Source organism: Dermacentor variabilis, unplaced genomic scaffold, assembly GCF_050947875.1.
Source record: "Dermacentor variabilis isolate Ectoservices unplaced genomic scaffold, ASM5094787v1 scaffold_13, whole genome shotgun sequence".
NCBI classification, from domain to species: domain Eukaryota; kingdom Metazoa; phylum Arthropoda; class Arachnida; order Ixodida; family Ixodidae; genus Dermacentor; species Dermacentor variabilis.
This window is the reverse complement of record NW_027460291.1, coordinates 8,715,502-8,723,633: the sequence shown is the minus strand read 5'-3', so window position 1 is coordinate 8,723,633 and position 8,132 is coordinate 8,715,502. Positions and strand designations below refer to the sequence as shown.

General features: G+C 54.4%; 1 pseudogene; it reads right to left on the bottom strand.

Annotated features, from left to right (window-relative positions):
• Positions 1-245: 245 nt before the first annotated feature.
• Positions 246-8,132, bottom strand: part of LOC142566794 (uncharacterized) — a 127,909-nt pseudogene continuing 120,022 nt past the window's right edge.

The following is an 8,132-nucleotide window of genomic DNA, read 5'->3' as shown; positions in this document are numbered from 1 at the left end:
AACAGATCCGTGTACTTTACAGAGATATCTGTGAGCCAACGTGATGCTTTACATATCATATTATGTAGGATTAGTAAACAGCAGGACGTGGGCATTCTGGGTGAGTGCCCAAGAAAGTCAAAGGAAATAAAGCTAATCAACGAAGCTATCAAGGAATATATATATATATATGTATATATATATATATATATATATATATATATATATATATATATATATATATATATATATATTCGGCATAACAGCTACTCCTCGCCAGCAGCCACAGTCAGGGATGTCTGGCAGGGTTGCCACAAAGCAAAAAAAGAGAGAAGATTCTCTTTGAAAAGCAACAATTTACAACGAAGCTTCGCGAGTTGTCGAGTGGCTCTGGTGCCTGGGCCGAGTAGTGGGAGCCGCGGCGTAAAGTACTCGTCTTCATTTCGTACAAATGGCGACGATGGCGCGCGCAGGTATCTTCCGGATTCATCGAGCGCACCGGGCCGCTTTCATCAGCAATGTTTCTCATGAAGGAATACGGCTGCTGTCGCGCGAGACTACATAGGCCTTTCCTTAGCAACGGCACGGCCGAGCCAGCGTGCACGCAAATACGTTGGCAACTGCGAATTCGTTTCAACGCTGATGCCGTGCGACTCCAGTTCCTAACATTTTTTTTCCAGGCGTGCCGCAGCTCCACTCCGTCTCCTGATATGCCAGCGTCTGTCGTTGATGGCGCGGGAAGTATATTGTTAGCTGCGCGCTCTTGCGTTGCGTCTCGTAAATCTCGGCTCTCCAAGCGTTCCACCTCAGCACTCCGCGCGTGAGGCTGTTTGTACGCCGCGTGTGCGCTGTGAAAGTTTACCTTTTTACGCACGCACGCCTCGCGACCTCCACAACGCCCCCTCAACCGCTCCCTGCCTAACCGACTCAGTTACACTCAGTGTTCTGCTCCGTTTATCACCTCGCTGTTATTAAGAACGTCGGTAGTCATCGCAGAGTTTATAAAATGCGAGGTTAACTATCTGCGGGGTTAAGTGAAAAGAGATGCGGGAGCTATAGCGTGCGTGAGGTTGTTAAAGTCTGGCTGTGTAATTGTCGCGAAGGTTTTCTGCGTTACGCCACAGAGACACCATACAAGGTTGTGGCGGTGCAGAGTGTCCGATCGAGTTTAGAGGTTGCGTACACTAAGCGCTGGCGGGTTCCCGAGCACGCACGATTGCTTAACCACCTTTGTCATTATATTGAACTCTATCAGTTAGTTAAATGTCTCCAAGTAATTTAGGCAACGAAACGATGAATTGTCGCGGGAGAACTGCTTCAAGTACTTGGGATCTGCATTTCCTTGTCCGTTACAAAACTGCGCCGCGCATGCATTCACGACCACAGGAACATGGCCTAAGGTCGGTGAACTTGACGCACGCGCGATGGTATACTCAGTGCGCTGAAACTAGGCGCAGTCATTCTGCATCATGCTTAAAGCATCGGCTTCATTGAAACAATAAATATTCATGTCGATCATTTCATCCATTTTTTAGAAGGGAAAGAGAAAAAACGTTTGACGATAATAAAAATGAATCGCCTAACCACAGCAACTCCATACCTGTAATCTCCCTGGGAGATCAGTTTGCGATGCAGAATGAAGACTAAAGACCCAACATCAGGTTCCTTTAAGACAGTTCATTTTACTCCGAAATACTCACGTTGACCAATTACGGTACTTTAACATTTTAGTCTACCTGCCTGCGGAACGTGCCTGAACGCTGTCCACTCTATTTCGTTTTAATCTTTCATCTCGCAGTAGGCTAGCCAGGGGAGCTAGTTAGTACTGTATTCTCGAAAAAAAAAAGAAAAGCCAAAGCGCGGGAAAAAGTAGACGCGTAGAAGGTGATACACCACACAAACGAATTTAAGATTTTGCGTCAAAGCGCTCGGTGCCTGCAAGATGTAGAACCCTTGGATCTTTTAAAGCTAGCAGCAGATGCTTGCAGCGCCTCCCGGTTTGGTCGAAGTGAAAAAGATGCAAGGTGCGTCCACCCGACAAACCGCGTTGCACTACGCGGCCGTGCGATTTTAACAGGCGAAACAGTTTACGTTGCATCATAGCCTTTCGCTGCTTTCCTTCGGGTGAACAAGCAGAAAAGAGCCTCGTTCACTTTTTTGATTCCATTCCGATCTTATCGCTCGCTCCGCTCACAACGTGACAACGTGTTGGCCGAGCGGCCAGCTGCAGCGCTTTGATATACGACGCGCCACGGTGCAGCAGGACACGGGTGAATCGAGTGAAATTTATGCTCGCGCACCATTTGAGAACGGCGAACAATGAGCTCGGCGAGCCAATGGGCCCAGCATAGACGCCGTTGCGCATGCGCGGCACAACATGTGCAGTGTCGTCTACGCTAGCCCGCTGGGCCCACTCGTTCACTGAGCTATAACACTCTAATGACTCAGCTGAACTCAGCTGTCCAAGGAGTGGTTAGACGTCATCTATGGAGATAGCGGGGATATGCCTTGATTTCCAGACATATTTTTTAAGGTCGGCTGCTCCTCGGAAGAGGGTGCACACTATTTTGCAAGTCGTCCATCGTTATGTCTTTGCTACGCTAGGCTGTATGAAATAGTTGCGTACACCAGTTGAGCGCTATAGTTTCCAAATGTAAGACTCAAGATGTTGTGTTGCGATCGCTTGCTTTATAACCGCAATATGTGCTGAATCAAACGGCAAAAGTTCTTTACGAGCTCGCGGAGAGTATTTGCAGCAAATGTAAAGCCCACTAAAAACATGTTAATATATAAAAACGTTAAGGTGTCATTGTCAGGAAGTTCATGAGTAAAGACTAAGCCTTTTCCATGCAGTCTAAAGAGGTTTAAAATTTCATCAAGAGCACAGGTACTCATCTGGAAGGTATTTAAAATTTTGTCTGGAAGCTATTTCAAATAGTGCTTAAAATCACAAGTCACTTACATATATATAAGCTCGTAGTACCTTCTGGGTATCTAAAAGGTTATTCAAGCCACGGTCAAAGGTAGCTAAAACAATATTACAAATAACAGGGGCAACACACAATCCACTACAAATCATCACAGATCAATACAATATTACACATCAGTACAAAAGAGCTCGTGAAGAACGCTTCCTCTTTGATTCAGCACATATAAGGGGATAAAACGAGCGATCGGACCATAATGTGTTGAGTCGGAGCTGGGGAAGTCTTGTGCTCACTTGGCTCATGATAGCTTCAATTGCTAGATGTCACGATCCACCCCGGGTCGTGAACAAGGGAGGGCTTGTGGCACCCTCGGATAGACGGACGCTCCACAGCATGGTGGTGATGAATGATGACTGACCGGCGAGCAGCCGTGCTCGTCGGTGTTTATTGTGGTGCGGTGACCAACGTTGCCTGCCGAGCTTTAGCAGGCCACCGAGCCTGGCGGCGAACGAACGTTATGCCTGGGGGGTGTCATATGCTTGCTACACCCCTTACGCCCAGTTTGTTTGTTTAATAAAAAACAAACATCCACGTTCAAAATATGAGGCTCTGCCTCCACCCTAGCTGGGTTGACGGTGCCTGCTATCCAAGCGAGTAACGGTCTGGTAGCCTCCGTCGTCGAGTACTCCGCCTGGGCACCGGTGTTGATGGGTCGGGTGTGGCAACGCCAGGTGCTGCCTGAGCCAGCCTTGCTCCATCCGGAGGGTCCGTAGTGGTCGGCCTCGTGAGTGGTGCCGAGCTCGACACCGGTCCAACGGGTGCCGCACCACTGGCTACGGTTGCCGCCTCCGAGGTAAGTGGTGCTCTGCTGGGAGCGACTGGTGCTGCCGCTAGTCCTCCTGCATGCTGGAACTCAGAAGTGGCAGATGGGGGTGCTGGCCAGGTCCCGAGGCGAGGCCTGACATGGTCGGGGTGTCTGTGCCACATGGCCCCGTCTGGCATGCGCACGAGCAGCGATGAGGCGCTGGCAGGAGACACCACCTGTCCGGCAGACAAGGGTGGGCCAGGACGGAAGCTCCTGGTGAAAACTGGAGCTCCCGACACTGGCAAAGGCCCGGGACGGCATCCTTGGTCAGCAGCCAGCTTCTGCTTCAGCTGCTTCAAAAACACTGTGGATCGGAGGTCCGGATGCAAGACGTCCAAGGGTGTCTCGACCATCCGACCCAGCAGGAGCTCACAGGGGCCACGGCCAGTGACATCGTGGGGTGTAGTCCGGTACTGGAACAGTATCCGGGCAATCTGCGTCCGGAATTCCCCAGTCTGGCTCTTCTTGAGCTTGTCTTTGATGGTTTGCACCACCCGCTCAGCTGTACCATTTGAAGCAGGGTGGTACGGCGGAACCATCATCCGGCGGATTCCGTTTTTCGTCAGCCAGGCCAGGTACTCTGAGCTGGCGAAAGCAGGACCATTGTCGGACAATATGACATCCGGCAACCCCTGGGCGGCGAAGACCTGCCGTAGCGCTGCAATGGTCGCGCTTGTTGATGGAGTGGTGACAGGTAGAACCTCCACCCACATCGAAAAGGCGTCCACCACCACCAGAAAGTAATGGCCCTTGAAGGGTCCCCCAAAATCCACATGTAGTCGGGACCAGCGTCTCTGTGGGAACGGCCAGGGGATGATTTTCACACGACGTGAGGCTCGCTGATTCTCCTGGCAGATTTGGCAGCTCTGCACCAAATGAGAGATGTCTTGGTCCAGGCAAGGCCACCAAACGTGGGACCGGGCCACCATCTTGGCCTTTTCTATACCTGGTTGACCCGCGTGCAGCAACTTCAGAACCCTGGACCGGAGACTTTGTGGGATCACAACCCTCGAACCCCACAGTAGGCAGCCCTGCTGCAAGCTCAGCTCAGCGGCCTTGTGGCTAAAGGCCTGCTGCACCAATTCCTCTCCACGGGACACCGCCTTGACTACCTGAGACAGGACTGGGTCCCGGCTGGTCGCTAGAGATACCGTAGATCTGGAGAGCACCTCCGGATACGCGTGTTCCAGCATGAACACTTCAGCACGTTCTGGAACAGGATCAGGCACCTCTGGCAGGGGCAGGCGGCTCAGGGCATCTGCAGGTCCCAGGGCTTTTCCCGGACGGTAAACCAGCTGGGAACTTTAAGCCGCCAGCCTCAAGGCCCAGCGTACCACACGAGGTGATGCCTGCACAGGAACTGCCTTGTCAGGCCCCAGCCGCCCCAACAGCGGCTTGTGGTCCGTGACCGCCTCCAACTTCCGGCCCCACAGGCACTGGTGGAAGCGTTCGACACCGTACATTAGGGCCAAACCTTCCTTGTCCAGCTGGCTGTAACGATGCTCTGCCGCATGAAGCCGTCGAGAAGCAAACGACACAAGGCGTTCTTGGCCATCTTTGCCCTAATGTACCAGGACGGCTCCCACACCGTACGGAGACGCATCTACGGTAAGGAGAACAGACTTAGCAGGATCGAAGTGCACCAGCACTAGAGCCTTGGTGATTAGCTCCTTGCTGTGCTGGAAGGCCTGGTCCTGCTCCTTCTTCCAGACCCATTGTTGACTATCTCGAAGCAGAAGATGGAGTGGCTGTAGATGCTGCGACAGGTTAGGCAGTAAACTCCTGTAGAAGTTGATGAGGCCCAGGTAGCTCTGAAGCTCCTTCTTGTTCTGGGGCTTAGGTGCCTTGAGCACCACATCAACTTTGCGGAAGCCGGGGCTAGGCCGGCCTGGGAAATGACATGTCCCAAATACTCAACGCTGGAGGCTAGGAAAACACACTTTTCCAGCTTGAGCTTGAGGCCGGTGTCCTGCAGTAGTGCCTGTACGTTGTGCAGGTTCTGAACGTGGTCCCCGTCGTCGCTGCCAGTAACCAGGATGTCGTCCAAGTACACCACCACGTGCTTCATGCCCCTGAAGTGGTTGTCCATCTCCCTCTGGAATATGGCTGGGGCCGAGGCAACGCCAAACGGTAAGCGCGTGTACTGAAAGAGTCCCTAAGTTGTCGATATGGTGGCATATTTCCGGGAGACATCCTGGAGCACCAGCTGCTGGTAAGATCTCTGAGGTCGAGCTTGTTAAACTTCAGTCCACCGGACAATGCCGACCAGAGATCTTCAATCCGGGGCAGCGGGTACCGCGGGTTGATGGTAACTTTGAAATCCCCGCAGATCCTGACACTGCCATCTCTCTTGAGGACTGGCACGATGGGAGCGGCCCATTCAGATGTCTTTACGGACACCAGGATGCCCTCTCGCTGCAACCGTTGCAGCTCCTGCGTGACCCCGTCCTTCAGGGCGAACGGCAGTGGGCGAAGCTTGAAAAAATGTGGCCGGGCTCCCTCAGGTACATAGATGCCAGCCGTCGTGCCGGAAAATGTGCCCACCCCTGGCTGGAACAAGGACTTGAACTGGGTCAGGAGGCTGGGGACGTCTTGCACCCCATGCAGGCTGGCTTCTTGGTACTGTGGCAGACGAACGCCCAGTGCATGAATCCAGTTTCAGCCCAGCAGCGTCGGCGACGACCCCTTCGTTAAGTAAAGAGGAAGGGTTGCCTCCCTGTCGCCAAAGCGAACGCTGACCTGTGCCTGACCCTGGACCTGGGAGAGTTGCTCGGAGTAGCTGCGCAGCATCACGCCCGAAGCCTTGACGGACACGCCGGGGAAAGCACGCTTGAATAGTTTCCCGGCCATTACTGACACGCTGGCCCCTGTGTCCAGCTCCATGGCAATGGGGTTCCCGCAGATTTCGACGGTCAGCATGTACGGCGGCACAGACGACGGTACAAAGCTTGTGTGCCACATGTCAAAAATCGGCGGGTCCTCGGCCACGACGTGGACTCTGGCCGCGGAAGAACTTGAGCCTGTTGCCGCATGCTTCCGCCGCATGCGCTTGCGACGGCTACCCTGGCCGCGGGCTTGTCTGGTACCTGGGCTTGAATCAGGCTGCTGCTCCTCTTTGCTGTTCGTCCTCCCCCTTCGGCATACACATGCCAGGTGCCCAGTTTTCCCGCACGTAAAGCATTCTGCTTGAGAGAAGTGGCAGTGTGAGGGGGAGTGGGCACCACCACAGCGACCGCAGGTACTGCCTTTTGTCGCGAACTTGCTGACCGCCGCTTCCGCCGACGGTGAGCCAGACGCACGGGAAATCTCCCCGGCGTCCTTGGCGGCAGCTTCCATTGCCAGCGCTGCCTTCACGGCGTCGTCCAGCGACGGGTCGGGAAGCTCCAGGAGTCGCGTCTGCATGGCGGGGTGGTGGATTCCGCAGACGAAATGGTCCCGGAGCAGCGAGTCCAGTTGGTCCCCGAAGACGCAGGCACTCGCTAACCGTCGTAGCGCAGCAACGAACTGCCCGAGGGTCTCTCCTTCCCGGAGGCTCCGGTTGTTGAAGCGGAAACGCTGCATTAGAGTGGACGGTGCTGGGTTAAAATGCGAGCGCAGTATGGCAAGCAGCTCACCCAGCGTCTTAACGTGCGGCGTGGCTGGCTTGAGAAGCTCGAGCAAGAGGCTGAAGACGCGGGTCCCGCAGCTGGCCAGGGAAATGTCCCGCTGTTTGCCCTCGGGTGTGTCGTTTGCCCGGAAGAACACGTGGACTTGCTCCTCGTAAATTTGCCAGGCGGACCCATCTCCCTCGAACGGCGCGAGCCTTCCGTACAGCGGCATGGCGACAGCAACGGGGGCTGGTGTTTCGCCGCTCGCGGCGGCGTGGAACAATCCGCGGGTACTCGTCGCCATCCTCGTCGCCAGTTTCACGAGGATCCCATGTTCGTCGTCAGTGTCACGAGGATCCCATCCTCGTCGCCAGTGTCACGATCCACCCCAGGTCGTGAACAACGGAGGGCATGTGGCACACTCCGATAGACGGACGCTCCACATCGTGGTGGTGCTGAACGATGACTGACCGGCGAGCAGCCGTGCTCGTCGGTGTTTATTGTGGTGCGGTGACCAATGTTGCCTGCCGAGCTTTAGCAGGCCACCGAGCCTGGCGGCGAACGAACATTATGCCTGGGGGGCGTCACATGCTTGCTACACCCTCTCGGACAATAGTCCGGACAATGGTCCTGCTTTCGTCAGCTAGGCCAGGTACTCTGCGCTGGCGAAAGCAGGACCATTGTCGGACACTATGACATCCGGCAACCCCTGGGCGGCGAAGAACTGCCGTAGCGCTCCAATAGTCGCGCTTGTTGATGGAGTGGTGACAGGTA